The sequence below is a fragment of the Monodelphis domestica genome, chromosome 5 (assembly GCF_027887165.1).
Source record: "Monodelphis domestica isolate mMonDom1 chromosome 5, mMonDom1.pri, whole genome shotgun sequence".
NCBI classification, from domain to species: Eukaryota; Metazoa; Chordata; class Mammalia; order Didelphimorphia; family Didelphidae; genus Monodelphis; species Monodelphis domestica.
In genome coordinates, this window is record NC_077231.1 from 99,703,984 (window position 1) to 99,723,606 (window position 19,623).

The following is a 19,623-nucleotide window of genomic DNA, read 5'->3' on the forward strand; positions in this document are numbered from 1 at the left end:
ATGTAGTAAGATTTGCAAGTTTTCCCTTGCCAAATTGTATGTCCTTAAAGCATCTCTAATGGAGAAAGATATAAGTCTCCACTTGGACATGTTCTGAGATGGAACAGTACTATGGGCAAAATCTCAGTCCATTTCAAATAAGTTTCTGAACAGATTTTGCCAATTAGTGTCTGGACCTCTCTGTTGAGTCTCTCAACTTGACCTGAACTCTGTGGGTGATATGGCATGTGGAAACTAGCCTGTATACCCAGGTTTTCACATACCATTTTTAATATGGACCATGAGAAGTGCGATCCTCCCTTGGAAGGAATTCCAAACCTAAGTATGTTCTCTTTTATTTTTTATTATTTATTTATTTTTTTAAATAAACATTATTTTATTTGGTCATTTCCAAACATTATTCATTGGAAACAAAAATAATTTTCTTCCTCCCCCCCACCTCTCCGATAGCTGATGCATGATTCCACTGGGTATCACATGTGTTCTTGACTCAAACCCATTTCCGTGTTGTTGGTATTTGCATTAGAGTGTTCATTTAGAGTCTCTCCTAAGTCATATCCCCTCTACCCCTATAGTCAAGCAGTTGCTTTTCCTCGGTGTTTTTACTCCCACAGTTTATCCTCTGCTTGTGGATAGTGTTTTTTAGATCCCTGCAGATTGTTCAGGGACACTGCATTGTCCCTAATGGAGAAGTCCATTACCTTTGATTGTACCACAGTGTATCAGTCTCTGTGTATAATGATTTCCTGGTTCTGCTCCTTTTGCTCTGCATCACTTCCCGGAGGTTGTTCCAGTCTCCATGGAATTCCTCCACTTTATTATTCCCTTGAGCATAATAGTATTCCATCACCAACATATACCACAATTTGTTCAGCCATTCCCCAATTGAAGGGCATACCCTCATTTTCCAATTTTTGGCCACCACAAAGAGTGCAGCTATGAATATTCTTGTACAAGTCTTTTTCCTTATTATCTCTTTGGGGTACAAACCCAGCAGTGCTATAGCTGGATCAAAGGGGAAACAGTCTTTTATCGCCTTTTGGGCAGAGTTCAAAATTGTCCTGCAGAATGGTTGGATCAAATCACAACTCCACCAGCAATGAATTAGTGTCCCTACTTTGCCGCATCCCCTCCAGCATTCATTACTTTCCATAGCTGTCATGTTAGCCAATCTACTAGGTGTTAAGTGATACCTCAGAGTTGTTTTGATTTGCATCTCTCTGATTATAAGAGATGTAGAACACTTTTTCATGTGCTTATTAATAGTTTTGATTTCTTTGGCTGAGAACTGCCTGTTCATGTCCCTTGCCCATTTATCAATTGGAGAATGGCTTGATTTTTTGTACAATTGATTTAGCTCTTTGTAAATTTGAGTAATTAATTGTCAGAGGTTTTTATGAAGATTGCTTCCCAATTTGTTGCTTTCCTTCTGATTTTAGTTACATTGGTTTTGTTTGTACAAAAACTTTTTAATTTGATGTATTCCAAATTATTTATTTTGCATTTTGTGACTCTTTCTAAGTTTTGCTTGGTTTTAAAATCTTTCCCTTCCCTAAGATCTGACATGTATACTATTCTGTGTTCACCTAATTTTCTTAATGTTCTTTATGTTTTGAATTTATCTTGGTGTAGGGTGTGAGGTGTTGATCTAAACCTAATCTTTCCCACATTGTCCTCCAATTTTCCCAGCAGTTTTTATGAAATAGTGTATTTTTATCCCAAAAACCTGGGTTCTCTGGGTTTGTCATATACTGTCCTGCTGAGGTCACTTACCCTGAGTCTATTCCACTGATCCTCCTTTCTGTCTGTTAGCCAGTACCAAATTGTTTTGATGACTGCTGCTTTATAATATAGTCTGAGATCTGGGACTGCAAGGCCCCCTTCCTTTGCATTTTTTTCATTGTTTCCCTGGATATCCTTGATCCTTTGTTCTTCCAAATGAACTTTGTTATGGTTTTTTCTAAATCAGTAAAAATTATTTTTTGAAGTTCAATGGGTAAGGCACTAAATAGATAAATGAGTTTGGGTAGGATGGTCATTTTTATTATATTGGCTCATCCTATCCATGAGCAGTTAATGTTTTCCAATTGTTCAGGTCTAGTTTTAGTTGTGTGGAGAGTGTTTTGTAGTTGTGTTCATATAGTTCCTGTGTTTGTCTCCGGAGATAGATTCCTAGGTATTTTATTTTGTCTAAGGTGATTTTGAATGGGATTTCTCTTTCTAGTTCTTGCTGCTGAGCTGTATGGGAAATATATAGAAATGCTGATGACTTATGTGGGTTTATTTTGTATCCTGCAACTTTGCTAAAGTTGTTGATTATTTCAATTAGCTTTTTGGTTGAATCTCTAGGATTCTTTAAGTAGACCATCATGTCATCCACAAAGAGTGATAACTTGGTCTCCTCTTTGCCTATTTTAATGCCTTCAATTTCTTTTTCTTCTCTAATTGCTACTGCTAGTGTTTCTAGTACAATGTCAAATAATAGAGGTGATAATGGGCATCCTTGTTTCACTCCTGATCTTATTGGGAATGCATCTAGATTATCCCCAATGCAGAAGATATTAGCTGATGGTTTTAGATATATACTGTTTATTATTTTTAGGAAAGACCCTTCTATTCCTATGCTTTCTAGTGTTTTTAATAGGAATGAGTGTTGCATTTTATCAAAGGTTTTTTCTGCGTCTATTGAGATAATCATGTGGTTCTTGTTGGTTTGCTTGTTGATGTGTTCAATTATGTGGATGGTTTTCCTAATATTGAACCAGCCCTGCATCCCTGGTATAAATCCTACTTGATCATGGTGGATGATCCTTCTGATCACTTGCTGAAGTCTTTTTGCTAGTATCCTATTTAAGATTTTTGCATCTATATTCATTAGGGAGATTGGTCTATAGTTTTCTTTCTCTGTTTTTGACCTGCCTGGTTTTGGAATCAGTACCATGTTTGTGTCGTAAAAGGAGTTTGGTAGAATTCCCTCTTCGCTTATTATGTCAAATAGTTTGATTAGTATTGGGATTAACTGTTCTTTGAATGTTTGATAGAATTCACTGGTGAATCCATCAGGTCCTGGGGATTTTTTCTTAGGAAGTTCTTTGATGGCTTGTTGGATTTCATTTTCTGATATAGGATTATTTAAGAATTCTATTTCTTCTTCTGTTAGTCTAGGCAGTTTGTATTTTTGTATATATTCATCCATATCACCTAAATTGATGTATTTATTGCCATATAATTGGGCAAAGTAATTTTTAATGATTGCCTTAATTTCCTCTTCATTGGAGGTGTTGTCCCCCTTTTCATCTTTGATGCTGTTAATTTGTTTTTCTTCCTTCATTTTTTTAATTAGATTGACCAGTACTTTGTCTATTTTGTCTGTTTTTTCAAAGTACCAGCTTCTAGTCTTGTGTATTAGTGCAATAGTTCTATCACTCTCAATTTTATTAATTTCTCCCTTAATTTTTAGGATTTCTAGTTTGGTTTTCTGCTGGGGGTTTTTAATTTGATCACTTTTGAGTTTTTTTATTTGCATTTCCTATTGATTGATCTCTGCTCTCCCTAGTTTGTTAATATATGCACTCAGAGATATGAATTTACCTCTGATTACCTCTTTGGCTGCATCCCATAAGGTTTGAAAGGATGTCTCACCATTGATATTTTCCTGAACAAAATTATTAATTGTTTCTATGATTTCTTCTCTAACAAACTGATTTTGGAGTATCATATTATTTAATTTCCAATTAATTTTTGATTTGACTCTTCATGTACCCTTACTGATCAATATTTTTCTTGCTTCATGATTTGAAAAGGTTGCATTTATTATTTCTGCTTTTCTGCATTTGAGTGCCATGTTTTTGTGACCTACTGTATGATCTATTTTTGTGAATGTGCCATGTGGTGCTGAAAAGAAGGTGTATTCCTTTTTGTCCCTATTTATTTTTCTCCATATGTCTATTAACTCTAATTTTTCTAAGATTTCATTCACCTCTTTTACCTCTTTCTTATTTATTTTTTGGATTGATTTATCTAAATTTGATAGTGATTGGTTCAAGTCTCCCACTAATATGGTTTTACTGTCTATTTCCTCCTTCAGTTCTCCTAGTTTCTCCATTAGAAATTTGAATGCTCTACCATTTGGTGCATACATGTTGATTAGTGATATTTCCTCATTATCTAAAGTCCCTTTTAACAAAATATAATTACCTTCCCTATCCCTTTTGATCAGGTCTATTTGTGCTTTGGCTTTGTCAGATATCATGATTGCAACTCCTGCCCTCTTTCTATCAGTTGAGGCCCTTTAATTCTAACCTTGTGAGTATCAACCCACCTCATATGTGTTTCTTGAAGACAACATATGGTAGGGCTTTGGGTTCTAATCCAATCTGCTATTTGTCTACATTTTATGGGTGAGTTCATCCCTTCACGTTCAAAGTTATGATTGTCACTTGTGGATTCCCTGGCATTTTGATATTTTCCCCTAGTTCTGACCTTTCTTCTTTAGCTATATCCTTTTGAACCAGTGATTTACTTTAGGTCAGTCCCAATAGTCCCCTCCCTTGGTATGCTTTCCTTCCTAGTCCCTCCCTTTTTATACTCCATTCCCCTCCCCCCTCTCCTTTCCTCCCTTTTTATACTCTCTCCTCCCTCCCCCTCCTTAATTTCCCTTTTTTTCTTACCCTGTTGGATAAGATAGAATTCAGGACCCCACTGGATCTAGATGTTCTTCCCTCTCAGAGTTGATTTCACTGAGAGTAAGGTTTAAGTAATACCACTTCACATTCTCTTCCTCTCCTTCTCATATGAGAGATCTTCCCCTCCCCTTCCCATGTGTATCTTTGTATAGGAAAGATTATTCTATTTAGCCCCCCCCATATTTCTTGAAGTAAATCTTAGTATTGTCAATGCTTTCCCCCTCCCTTTTCCTTTCTTTGCCCCCCCCTTTCACCAAATCTTCTTGATGCCCCAATCTTTCCCTATGCATGATTCTATTTCTATTTCGCCCCCTTGCTCCAGAACATGTGGGCAATTTTCTTCTATAATCTCCTGTAGTATAGCATCTATATTTTTGTTTATCTCTGGTTTTTCTTGCAGACCAATAATTCTCACATTGTCTCTTCTTCCTCTTTTTTCCAGGTCTGTGACCTTTTCAGTGAGATATTTTATGTTTTCTTCTAATTCTATATATTTTTTTGGCTTTGCTTTATTAATTTTTTCTGTTTTGCATGCTCACTGTCTTCTAGTTGCTTAGTTCTGGTCATTAGGGACTGGTTTTGCTTTTCAGCTTTGTCTGCCCTTCTATTAGATGCTTCCAGCTCTTTCTCCAATTGTGAAGTCTTGTCTATCAGACTGCTGATCTCTGTCTCCCATTTTTCTTTCCAGAAGGTTTCCATCTTTTGGGTAAGCTCCAATTTGAGTTCTTCCAGAGCTTGTGGATAATTTCCATTTTGGGAGGCATGTTTTGATTTTGTTTGGGTTTCATCCTCTTTGTCTTCTTTTCCTTGGGTACTCCCACCATAAAAGTTTTCAATAGTCACCTTTTTCCCTTTCTTCCTGGAGGCTTGATTTTGAGCCATGTGAGCCATCCCTTTGGTGGTTTTGTTCCCCTTTCCTTTTTGGTCTGGGGTCTGGGTGATATGAGCGGATTTTCTGTGAATTTTGGTTGCCTCAGACTAGTTCTTCCCAGCCTCCGAGGTTCCTTAGAGCTCAGGCCCCCATTCTCAGTGCAACCGCCCCTGTGTTCAGCGTGGCCTCCCCTTTGCTCAACATAACCTCTCCTGTGTTCAGCAAGGCTGCCCCTTTGTTCACCACAACCTCTCCTGTGTTCAGCACAGCTGTCCCTTTGCTCAGTGCAACAGCCCCTGTGTTCAGCGTGGCCACCTCTTTGCTCAGCGCAGGATTCTCCCATGAAACCACCCTGAGAGGTTGTTTCCTTGCAGTCTTTAGATCCCAAGGACCCTGGTGTGCCCTCCCAGACAGAGAGGTTCCTGACTCACTTGCTGTACCAGTGAGCACTCTGATACCTTACTCTGGTTTGGTGGGAGGTGGGGGGGGGGAAGGGCGGCTCAGTTCACGTTTTTGTGCAAGCTTTTCCTCCTTCTCATAGTGTGGAAATGTTCAAGCCCCACATACCTTTGTTTCTGTGGGGTACTGGAGAGTCGCTCCATTCTTCCAAAGGTGATTTTTATGCTCTTTTGAGGTAGTCTATTTAGTTCGATGCCGGGGAGAGGAAGCGATTCGCGTCTGGATTGCAGCCATGTTAACCCGGAAGTCTCTATGTTCTCTTTTAATAGCACTTTCACTACAAATGCTGTCATGTTCTTTTTGGCTAGAAAAACCTCTGGCCTTCTGGTTAGTCTGTCTACTATAACAAGGCAATACTTAAACCCTTTGTCTCTAGGCATATTGATGTAATCTATTTGTATGCATTCAAATGGAGAGTAAGCTAATGGTTGACCTCCCAGATCTTTGTTCTTGAACACTCCCTTGTTGAATTTCATACGAATTTTGCACCTTTGACAGACTTATTGCATATGATGACATTTCTGGAACAAGTCAAAATTATCTCACTGTGTCTATCACCCCCTGGGTCCCATGGTGACCTTTTTCATGTATGGCATTGCATACTTGATAGAATAGTTTTCTAGGCAAGATGGATTTGTCTCACTCTGAAAACCATATGCTCTCTATCTCTTTGACCTTAAAGTTCTTTTTCCATGTTTGAATTTCACTGTCATCATAGGCATTGTGTAGATTTTCATCCTCTAAGACTGAGAAGTTCAATACATTCATTGGCCCTATTCTTGCAGCATATTTTGCTGTGATGCTGGCTCTGCTGTTTCCTAAGGACACTGGGTCTTTCCCAAACGTGTGTGATCTACAGTAGACTAGTGCTACTTCTTTAGGCAATTTCAAGGAGTTCACTTATGAGGTTTGCATAATTCTATTTCCTCTTTTATCTTTGCATCTTCAGTGCCTAGCTCATAAGAAGTACTTAAATGCAAATTGAGCAAATTCTTCTTGATTAATGGAGTTGTCTTTAAAAATGAAGTCAAATCCTATCTCAGTTGCTAGAGCTCTCCACCATAGAAATGATTCTGTTTATATTTTGTATACCTTGTATTTATCCATCTCTGTAGCTTTTCTCCTGAAAGCAGAAACTTTTTCACTTTTGCCTTTGTATCCCCAATGGATATTAAAGAGCCTGGAACATAGTAAGTATTTAATAAATGCTTTTTGATGGATTGTTTGAGCACTGTGTGGTGAGCTTTTAATCCTAGTTTGCAAACTTGCTACCTGACCTTTAATGTCATTTCATTGCTCCATGCCTCAGTTTCTTCATCTGTAAAATGTAGGCATTGGACTAGATGGTTTCTGATATCCTCTCCAGCCTAGATATATGGTTCAATAGCTGAATGTGTGTGTCTATTTGGGTGTAGGCTCCATGAAGGCAGTAACCATGTAAACTGTTTCTTTTAGCTTTAAACACAGGAATCTGCACTCAATAAGTATTTAATATTCTGGCGATTTTGAGGGGGGAGAGGAGGGGGCAGATTATGTTAGAGTGGTAGAGTAGGTAGAGTGAAGGCATAGGGAAATGTATTGAAATAGAAAGTATGGAATTTAGAAGTCCTGGGGAACAGTGAGGAAGAGCTCACTGTACTGAGAACTTTTGGAGTCAGAGGCCCTGGCTTGAAGTCCTGCTTTTGATACTTACTGCCCATATGACTTTGGGCAAGTCACTTGACTTGTCTGTTCTTTTTTCTTTATCTATAAAGAAAGGGATTTGGTCGCTTGAGGTACTATCTAACTTTAGCTTTATTTATCCTAAGTCCTCTTGACAGACCCAGAGGTGAGACTAGCTGAGGAACACAATGTCAACCACTTAATGGTCATGAAAACACTCTGTGACGATTAAGACCAAGAGAGACCTTTGGAACTTAATTGAAAAGTAACCTTCTGGTCTGGAATGACAGAAGAATGTAGGAAATATTCGACCTTTGCTCAGAGAGGATGTAGACCACGATTAGGGTAATGGGGAAGCTGCATCTTGACTGGCCGAATTGAGAGTCACAAAGGTCTGTTATGAATTTCACGTTCTGAGAAGTCCTTGGACCCAGATGGAATGTGGAGAGTTGTGTGTATGTGTGGGGCAGAGGAAAGTTCAAAGGATTGCTTTGGTACATAATTGAGCAGCATGATCCCATGGTAGTTGGGAGAGGAAGTTGCTGTACACTTGGGAATCTCCATGATGACAGTGCCTTCCCTCTGAGATCAACCTCAATGATATATCATATATCATATCATATCACATCATATCATATCTTCTTTCTCTTCCTTCCTATCTTCCTTCCTTCCTCCTTGTCTTCTTTTTAAAATTTTTTACCACTGATTCTAAGAGATAAAGTAAGAGTTTTAGATAAAAAGTAACAAAAAAATTAAGATTTTATTGATGCTTTGAAAAGACATAATCATCATTTCCCAATGGCATCCCTCTTCACAATGAAGAGTCACAACTAAGTAAAACAAACCAATACATAAGCAATACTACATTCTGTGTCTGTAGAGGCATTCCGTACCTCCCTACTGAAAGAAGAGAAGACTCTGCTTTCTTCAAACTACATTATTCCTTATGAGTCTTTCCATGTTTCTCTAAATTGCTAATTCCTTTCAGAGTAAGGGGTTCCTTTCCATTATGTTCATTATACTACAAATTGTTCTGCTATTTTCCAATCATTGGGCATAGTTTTCTCTGGCTTTTTGTTGTCACAAATGACATTGCTATGAATATTTTTTTGACACTATGGATATTTTCTTGTTGTCTTTTATTATTTTGGAGTGGGATTTCTAAGTCAAAGAGTATGAATAAAGCTTTTAAAAATCTATCAATTTTTCTCTCATAATTCTCAGTTATCAGGATCAATTCATAGTTTCACCAAAAATGAATTAGCTGGAGAAGCTAGGTTTTTTTTTTTTTAACCTAGACAAATGCGGAATGGGTTCACACCCAAGCCCTTTCCTTCCCTTTTCCAGAGGACTTCAAACAATGCTTTCTTCTCTTGGGTCCCACCATACCTACCTTATGTGTGTGATTCCCTGATATGCCAAACTTTCTCAGAGATAGTATGAGTTGTGGGCCTTTTTCCAGTTTGAGTGAAGCTACATATCTTCATCTCCTCTCCCACTTTTTGGAGGCTCCAAGTCTCTTTTCTTCCTCTATTTCATCCAGGCTCCACCTGTCCTTCTTTGTCTTCTTTTATGGCATATATGGTTTCTTGCACAGGTAAACTGGAGGTGAGTTTCTGTATGAGTGCATCCCAATTGCTATATCCAAGGAGTTCCCCTCATTCTTTCTCTTAGACAGTTAGTTAATAAATAGTTCATAAGTACCTCCTATATGCCAGACGCTGTGCTAAGTGCTGAGGACACACACACACACACACACACACACACACACACACACACACACACACACACACACAAAACAAACCCAATACTTTCCTTCAAGGAGCTTATAATCTAGTAGAGAGACAACAAATAAGCAAATATGTACAAACAAGTTGTATAGAGGATAAGTAGAAAATAATCAACAGAGAAGGCACTAGGATAAAGAGCGGTTGGGAATGATTTCCTATAGAAAGTGGGATTTTAGTTGGTATTTGAAGAAAAACAGGAAAGTTAATAAATGGAAATGAGGAAGGAAAAGGATTCCAGGGGGGCAGCCAGAGAAAATGTACAGAACCAAGAGATGGAGTATCTAGTTTGTGGAATACCCAGAAGACCAGTGTTGTTAGATCTAAATGTGTGTGGTAGGGAATAAGGAGAAAGAAGACAGGAAAGGGAAAAGGTTGGGCAGGTTGGCTCATGACATCTAAAAGAGGATTTTATATTTGCTCCAGGAGGCAATAGAGAGCCACTGGAGTTGATTGTATAGGAGGTGGGATATGATCAGACCTGGACTTTAGGAAAATCACTTTAGTGACTGAATGGAGTGGGGAGAGATCTGAGGCATTCAGAACCCCCCAGAAGCTATTGCATTAGTCCAGACATGAGGTGATAAGAGTTTACACTTGGGTAGGGGACAGTGTCAGAGGAGAGAAAGAGATGCATTTGAGAGATATTGTAGAGGCAAAATCAACAGGTCTTAGAAATGCCTCAGATATGGATTCCAGGGTGACTCCTAAGTGGGGAGCCTGTGAGACTGGAAGGATGATAATTGCCTTCTCCAGAAATAGGGAGAGTGAGAGGAAGTATACTAGAATAATTTCTTCTTATGACTAGGAATTTCTTAGGAACTTCCTTTCCTTTTTAAGTCAACTTCTCCAGAAGACTACTAGGCCTCTGGACTCAATTTTTTTTTAACACTTTGGAACCAGTTCTCCTAAAAATATAGGGTACAGGTCAGATTATGCCTGTTGTTCTTCAAGTGGTACTTCCTAAGGTTCCTGTGTTTTTTACTTCATCAGTGAGTTTCTATTTTTTTAAATTAGAATCAGTTCCAAAATAGAGATTTCCCTTATAACTTACTTCCTCTGTGTTTTCAAGAATGAAAATTTTAAGGCATCACACATTGATCAACTTCTGTGCTTTTGTAGCTGACGTAGCACTGTCAAATGTCTAGCTAGATGAAGCCTCCCATTCACCATACAGTTCTTCCATGCTACTATTTATTCTTTAAATGCACCATCTATTTATGCCTTCTTTCTAGGCAGTCTGAAGTATAGTCTATCCTCACAATATTAGCACTTCTGTGTTTTTTTTTATTATCACCCAAATATTATCTATAATGTTTCTCTGCCTGGGTTTCTGGATCTGCTTACATGAATATGTATTATAAAATATGTAATGGTATGTCTTTTTACCCTCTCTCTTATCTATTATGTTTTTTTAACCCTTTTGGAGCCAAATTTCAATCATGAGTCCCATTCTACTGAGTCTTACTGGTACCCAGCAATTTAGTTTTGACTGTTTTTGTTAGAATCTCTTTCTTTCCTTGTTCATTATTTATACTTTGTATATTTTTATGTGATTATCTGAGGTCATGGATTTTATGTCTCCATCAAAATTCATGGTCCATAAATCCAAATTTTATTTTCAGACACTATCTTTGGAATCCTTTCTTTTCTTTTTCACTCAGTGTTCCCCTTTTGAGTCCCCTAGATAAAATCATCAATAACACTGAAAGCACCAGCTGTGCCCCCAAGATCTTTATTTATTTATTTGTTTTTTCCCCAAGGTGTTAAAATCTATGTTTCCAGTATCATCACTTATCTCTCAATGATTTGGGTAATGGCTTTCATGTTCTCTCATGTATCTCTCAATGAAGTGGGTAATGGCTTTCATGTTCCATAACCTTTGAAAGGTTCTCCATCATGACATAGATGCTTGCCCCAGGAAGGAAGCCATTGTTTGCATCTGGACAACATACTGTTGCCCTGAGCAGGGAATTATCAATCACTACTACATTTCTCCTCTCTGGTAATTGTTGAATAACTCTCCCACTTGATATTATCTTTAGATTTGCATCATCATTCCATGGAGCATAAAAAGCTTCTTCTTTTGGAGAAGGACCACATTATCATCAGTGAGACCAGGGGTTCAGACAGTCATTTCCATAGAGAGAGTGTCATAAATATAGATGACTTCCAGATTTTTGCTTCTTCCCTCTTTTTTTGTGGGTCATATTCTCTCACTTTTTCAAGGGAGATAGCACGATACAGTGAAAACAGACCTTACTGTTTTAGGAGTCAGAGAAATTGTATTAAAATTCCTCCTCCATCTCTGAAACTTTCTGTATGACCTCAGAAAAATCATTTAACCTTCCTAAGTCTCAAGGTTCCCATCGATAAGATAAAGGAATTGGACTAGATGGCCTCTGAACTCTATGAACTTTCCATCCTCATAACACAGGTAAAAATTTCCTTATATTTCTTATATGATCCCTCCCTTTTCTTTCCTCTTTTTATTCTTTCATTCTTCCTTCCTCCTAATAAGATGGAGACTAGAAATGGGTTCCTCTACCAGCAATGAGAATACATAATGCATAGCAGGTATTTACATTCCAAATCATAACTGTAGCAAAATTACAGTTTTGAAGTAGCCACCAAAATAATGTTTTGGTTTGGGGTTGTATTGCGGGATCACGGCATTAGAAAGGTTGAGAACCACTGTGAGTCTAGCCCTTTCACTTTGTGATGGATTCTCTTTGGATATACATAGGTCTTAGATATCACTGGTGGAAACACACACAAAATACTGAAGATTACACTAAAATTCTCCTTGTCTTCCATAATTGCTAGAAGGTTGTTCCACAATCTTTTTTTTTCTTTTTCTTTTTGTAGCTTTCTCAACTAGCCCTTTTGTCTAATCTCATCTCATTTAGCCTTGACACTTCTCTAGAATATTTCCTCTCTTTCCCCAAACATGGGAGGTAAGACTTAATTTACTTTGCAGATAGAAGCCTACAATTCAAGATACAAGGATACACGTAGAAGATGAAATCCAACTTTTAAAAAATTGATACATTTCTCAATTACAATGATAGCATAGGGAATATATTCAAATATATTAAGGCTTTCTCCTTAGGATGGGCATCTGTGATTCCTCAGATTGGAGCACTTAATTTTATCTGTATAAGAGTTAAAACTCAGAGCTCAGACTTTCCCCATAGTTGCCCCCCAAGAATCTTGCAAAGTTCATGGTTCACGAAATGGGGAAAAGAATGTGTTGGGTAAAAATATTGCTAGCAATTTCCTTTGTAATGGTGAAAAACTAGAAATAGCATCTAAGTCCAATGAAAGGAGAATGGTGGAATGAATGACAATTTGTCCAGAGCTGAAACCAGCAAGGGTGGCCAGGGCTTTCACCAAGACAGGCATGATCCATCTCTCTCTCTCTCTCTCTCTCTCTCTCTCTCTCTCTCTCTCTCTCTCTCTCTCTCTCTCTCTCTCTCTCTCTGGAATACTTGGTAATTTCTCTTTCATCATCACCCCACTGGCCTGATCCTGAACCTCTGTCTTCCATGGCTCCAGAGTCCCTTCATCGTGCCCTTCTTTTGGGGAGGCCTACTCGTGACAGCAAACTTCCCCATCATGCTGCATGGGCCGTTTCCATGTAGGCAGGACATCTAGTATCCACATAAGATCAGTGTGTGGGGGAGGAGAATGGATTAATACAAAACATTTATCTAACATCTCCTGTGTGCCAGGCACTGTGTGGGAAGGAGTGGGGTTAAAGATAGATGTGACATAGTCCATGCCTATTTAGATTTTACATTCTACTGGGCAGGGCAATACAATGAACACAGAGAAGTAAATATAACATGTATGCAAAATAATTTCTGGGAAGAAGCACTAAGATCTAGACCAGGGGTCCCCAAACTTTCTACACAGGGGGCCAGTTCACTGTCCCTCAGACGGTTGGAAGGCCGGACTATAAAAAAAAATATGAACAAATCTGTATATCACTGTTAGGGATAGCAGAGGCTGCAGGGCTGGCTGTGATGGGCCTGTCACACCTTGCACAGCCCCATCACTGCCACCACTATACTGGGCAGCAGGATACACAGTGCGGAATCCCCTCCCCCAGATCGCTGCTCACCATGCTGACGTCTTCCAGTCTTCCATTGTGCAGCCACATAATCCTTTGCAGAGCGCCTCTTTCTCATTCAGTTACTCTCAGAACAAGGCACCATGCAAAGGATTATGTCACCGGAAGTAGTACTGTATGTGAGCGATTCTGCGCTTTGCAGAGCTGCCACATACAGTGCTCCTCTCACTGACCACCAATGAAAGAGGTGCCCCTTCCAGAAGTGCAGTGGGGGCTGGATAAATGGCCTCAGGGGGATGCATGTGGCCCGCAGGCTGTAGTTTGGGGACCCTGATCTAGAGTGATCAGCAAAGGTCTTTTCTAGGTTGTGGTATCAGAGCCGTGCCTTAAATGAAGCCAGGAATGCTCTAAGTCTCAGCTGGGAAAGGAGAACATCATAGACATGGGAGAAGGAATCCACTGCACAAGGAAGGAGGGAGTCTTTGAACAGTGAAAGTGTTTCCCTGGTCACTGACTCCCTGTTTGGACCCTGTGGACCCAGGATCCATGCAGTTGTTCCTTGATCTTTCCATCCCATGAAAATGGCCTCAAGGCTGGATTTCATTCGGAAATAGGCAAGTTCTTCACAGAGGAAGAGCTCACTAGATAATGGTTTGATTGCATTGATGAGCTGGGAAGAAGGCACCAGAGGGTCTTTTTTCTGAACTGTGCCTCTGGTTGGTGCAGCATTCCAGGACAGGAAAAATAAGGACCTCAGAGAACAAAGGTCTGGGAGAAATGAACACATAGGAAAAGGAAAACACTTGGTCCTCGTGACTTGTCTAGATCTCTTGAAGGGTTTCCAAGACTCCAAGTTTGGATATTCTATGATGAGCTCCAGTCATTGACCACTGACCTACCCTTACTAGAGATAATTGATGATAAACATTTCTATTATTTTCATGTTCATAGATTTTGAGTTATAAATGGTTCTCCAAGGTCATCTAGTTTACCCCTTCATATTGCAAATAAAAAACCATGACCAAGAGTTTGTGACTTGCTTAAAGCGCCTGAAGAGTAATATTATAATCCAAAACCAGGTCTTCTTTCTCCAAAAACATCATCCTTTAAAAATACCTTTTTGATTACAGTACCATTTGCTAGGCAGCTCAAGTATTAATATCTATATTTTACAGATGAGGAAACTGACAAATAAGACAGAAGAAGTTATCTAGGTGGGGACAGAACCATAGGCTGCCTTCTCCTCCTGATATTGTATGTTATGGAGTCTGGGAAAAGAAACTCACAAAGAGAGCTGTGAAGCTAGGTCTCTGAAAGCCACTGAAGATAAAATGGTTATATCAAGATGATCCAGGATGGAGAGGAGTTTGCTAAAAATAGAGGCCAGATTCCAAAGGGCATGGTGGAAAGCAAGAGTAAAAGAGGATAGGGACTATTAAGAGCTGGAGCTGGAAGGGACATTAGATGATTTCTGGTCCCACCCTATAATCTTTACAGAGGAGGAAACTGAGGATCAAGGAAATCAAATGACTTGCTTAGAGTGACATAGGTACTAAATGTCTGGTTTGGCATTTGAACCCAGGTCTTCGGATTCCAGTCAGGACTCAGTTGTACACCAAGTAAGACATAGAATTCAGACTTATTCATTTTTTCCATTACTCCTTCAGTTTGCTTGGTCATCTTAGATCTAGACCTCCTCTAGTTCTGTTGAGACAAGATAAGTTAAAGATCAATGGCGTTTCATCACCAGTGGTATACAATTCAACAGAAAATGAGTAACTGTGTGAGAGGCCCTTAAACAACTGCCTTGCCCCTTTGGAACTAAAAATATGAAGCAACTGTGGGGCTGTTACCAAATATAGTCAAGGAAGAGATTGGGGAAGGAGATAGGGGAGAAGTGACCAGTGTTGTTTAGAACCTCTAGAAAGATAAAGTCCTAGCCTCAGTCAGCTGGATACACTGGGGGATACTAGGAAGACTCCTCCCTCTCCCTACCCTTCCCATGGTGATCTCCATGACAATAGACTTAATCATGAATTATCAGTTGAAAGGTGGATTTATCAAGTTAAGAAGGGGAAGGAGCGGCTTTATAATGTGGAATGTCAGATTAGGGAGGGATCTTAGAGCAGAGAATGTCAGAGGTAAGAGGAACCATAGAACATAAAATAGAGGAGATGTCAAGGGCCTTAAAACAGGGAATGTCAGAGCTGGGAGGAGCTTTAGAACATGAAATGTTGGAGCTGAAAGAACCCTGAGAACAGAAAGTCAGAGTAGGGGGGTATTTAAATCATAGACTATCAGAGTGATAGGCATGTCTAAAGGATCATATAGACTTTCTCTTCCATTTTTCAGAGGAAGAATCTAAGATCCCCAAAGAAGAAATACTTTACTAAAGGTCACTGGACAATTAAGTATAAGACTTGGGACCTAGTTCAGGGTCCCTGGAACTCAGAATTTCCCAATTAAATTTAACACCTACTGTGCCACTAGCTTGAAAGGGAGTGAGGGGGCAGGAGTGAGAAGGGAGAAGGGGAGTTAAAGAGACACACAGTCCTTCTGCCCTCATGAAATACAGCCATTGCAGACTGAAGGTGTCAGGGTAGGTTTCCTGGAGAAGATGGGGTGGGAATTGAGTTTTAAAGGGTTGGTAGGAAGTTAGCAGTCAGAAAAGAGGGATGATGGTGTTAGATATTTTAGACACTGGGGCTAGCCTGAGCATAAACCTATAGGCAATAAAATGCAAAACACAGATGAGGGAGGGGAAGTTATCTGTCTCATTTAGATGAAGCATAGAGCTTATAGAAGGGAGGCCAAAGTGCTCAAAGGTAGTATGGAGATAGCATGTAACTAGAATGTTAGAAAAAGGATGCTGGGATTTATTCAGCATACAATAAGAACATATTAATAAATATTCAAGGTTTAGGAAGTAGGATTAGAGCTCTTAAGGCTTGGTGGAATGTGGCCTGTGGCTGGAATATGGCTCTGATGAGAAACCTTATTAAAAAACAAAACAGAACATAACAGGGAGGGCTAACATTGTATAGTCATAAAGTAGAACCATTCAAGTAAACCTAGACATGGACTGGATGAATGAGGAGGGGGTGATCTCATGGTAGAAAGTCTTCAGATGAAGATCAATGGAGGGGGGGAAAAGAAGCAATTTTGTCATTAGAATACACTGCCTGATCAGAAAGAGGAAATAAATAATGCAACTGAGGAACAGATCACAAATATAGAACAGTGCCATGAAGTCTTTGGAGACAGCAAATATTTAAACATCTAGAACTTTCTGTCCTAAGTGGAACAGCTAATAGCTTTTTGACTTGTCTTAATCATAATTTCATATTTCAAAAGGTGAAAGAACCAAGAAGAAGAAATTCTACACTGGATCTGATTCTTATCAACAAAAGACAACTTGTTGGAAATGATGGAATTCTGGGAAGAACTCACCACTCCCTTCAGAAGTATGCCAGTAAAGGAAAGAAAATCTGGGTATATTATGACTTCTATTTTCAATTTTGAGAAAGTTGACTTCAAACAGTTCAGAAGAATAATCTCAGGGATTAAAATACTACATAGGATGTTACCACATGACTACACACTTAAGTCAGAAGTGTGATGTGGCAGCCAGAAGGATGCCTGTACTGATGAGCATCATTGAGAGAAGCAGAATTTCCAGGAAAAATGAGGCAGTGGTACCATTATGCCATGGCCTTGTCAGAGGTTACTTCAGGGCATCATATCTCAAAAGTTAGATAATCAACATTTATTGAGCGATTATTATGTATCAGTGCTAAATGTCAGGGATACAAAGGATGGCAAAAAAAAAAGACATTGATAAGCTGGAGTGGCCAGATGACAACTGGGATGGTGAAGGACCTTGAGTTCATGTCCTCTGAGAGTTGGTTGAAATAACTAGGGATTTTTGAGTTAGAGAAGAGAAGACTCTAGGGGAGGAATTTCTGTCTTCATGTGTTTGAAAGACTATTCTGGAGAACGATACTTGGTCTTCTTGGTCCCAAAGTCAGAATCAGAAGCAAAGAATGGAAGCTGGAAAGAGACCAATTTAGGCTTGATGTCAAGTAAAATTTCCTGACAATTCAAGTTGTGTGAAAGTGGAATGAGCTGCCCTGGGATCTAGTGGATTCCATTTAATGGAGGTCTCCAAGCAGAGACAGGATGAGTGCTTGGATAGATTAGAGTGGGAATTCCTTTTGTGAAGGAGTTGGACTAGATGGCCATCAATGTCCCTGCCAATTCTAAAGTTCTCTAATTTCGTGATTCTGAACCATTAAAGGATTTTCAAACTGAGAAATCATATGACTTCAGAGATGAATAAGGAAAGTTAGCACACAGAGTGAGGAAAGTGGGGTATATAATGGAGAAAGAGAATATGAACAGTCCAGATAGGAGGCTATGGTGATGATCCAGGCAAGTAGCAATGAGAGCTAGTACTATTTTAGCAGTAATGGAAGGAGAAAGGGGGAGATAGTTTGGAAAGATATTAAGGAGGGAGAATGATCAAGGGGCAGCAACTGATGGAGATTTGCAGGGTTGGAGAGGGAAAGTCAAAGGTAACTCCAATGATTTGAACATGGGAGACCAGGAGAAAGCAGTCAAATGACTCCAGGTAGCATTCAAGAGAATAATAACCAGAGGCACCTAGGTAGCTCAGTGGACAGAGATCCAGACCTGGAGATGGGAAGACTTGGGTTCAACCCCAAACTCAGACATTTCCTAGCTGTGTGATCCTGGGCAAGCCTTTATGATTCCATACTTTGTATTGATTCTAAGACAGAAGATAAGAGTTTAAAGAAGAATAACCAAAGAAAGCTGCTACGGCCAAATAACCCATGAGCCTCTGAACTTAGCTAGTGGAGTGAGCACTTGGTAGTGGACATGTCTGTGGGCCCAGAGTCAGTCTTTGCATTTTGCTAGGACCTGCTAGAATCAATAGAAAAAAATCAACAAAGGGAAGGTACTGGAATTAAGAAAGGTTGTGAAAGGCTTCCTGTAAAAGGCAGGATTTTGGTTGGGACTTAAAGGAAGTCAGAGAAGTCAAAGAAGTTCTAATCCCAAGTCTGACAAACTCTGCATTTGTGGGCCTTAGCTTCCTCATTTGTAAAATGAGGAAGGGCTAGACTCTCTAAGTCCTTTATTGTTCTAACATTTCATACTTTAATGGTGAGAACTTCAGGTATCATTGTGGGTCAATGTTTGTGGCGGCTAGGATAATGCACCTTTTTTTTTGGCAGGGTGAGGGGAATGGGGAACTGACCAGTTTCAAATTTAGCTTACACATTCAGTTGACTATAACTGTAGTCTTCTCTTTATGGGGTGTAGGAGGCAAATTGGTCAAGTGGGAAGAGCACAAGCTTAGGAATCAGAGGACCTAGGTTCCAATCCTACCTCTGACACTTGCTACCTGTGTGACCTTGGGCAAGTCACTTACTCTTTCTTCATCATTTGTAAAGTGAAAGTTGGACTAGAAGGCTTTTGAAGTCCCTTCCAGTTCTTGACTTTGGATCCTATGATTTCTAAGGTCTCTGCCAGGTTTCCATTCATGGGCCATAGGCCTCTCCTTTGGCTCAATCTCTACTAAATCTTTATTTACAAGAAAAGTCTGTGGTTTTAGATGGGGAGTATCATGGGTGTGGGAAGGGAAATAGAGTGTTGGTTAGTTCCCTTTTCTCTCTACCATTCACTGCTGATGATGAAAGTCCCTTTATCTTGAACTTACCTTGTCTTAGAAGAACTAGAGAATGTAAGATGTAAGATGATCAAGGAAGTTGGGGGTGAGGCAAAAGGCAATGGAAGATGAAACTGCAGGAGCTCAGGAATGGGAGAGATGTTGAGAGTCTGAGCCTGAAGGTGCCTCATGGGTCATCTCATCCTGTCCTTTACAGATTTGGAAAGTGAGGCCTAGAAAGGGTAAATTACTTGCTTAAAGTCACACAAGTCTCAGCACGTTCTGCTAGATTCCCTTCAATTCTAAAATAGGGTACATGAATAGAAGTCACACATTATAGACTCTTCCCTTAAATGTTTTTAGGATTGTAGGTGATGGGGCATGTTCAAAGAGAG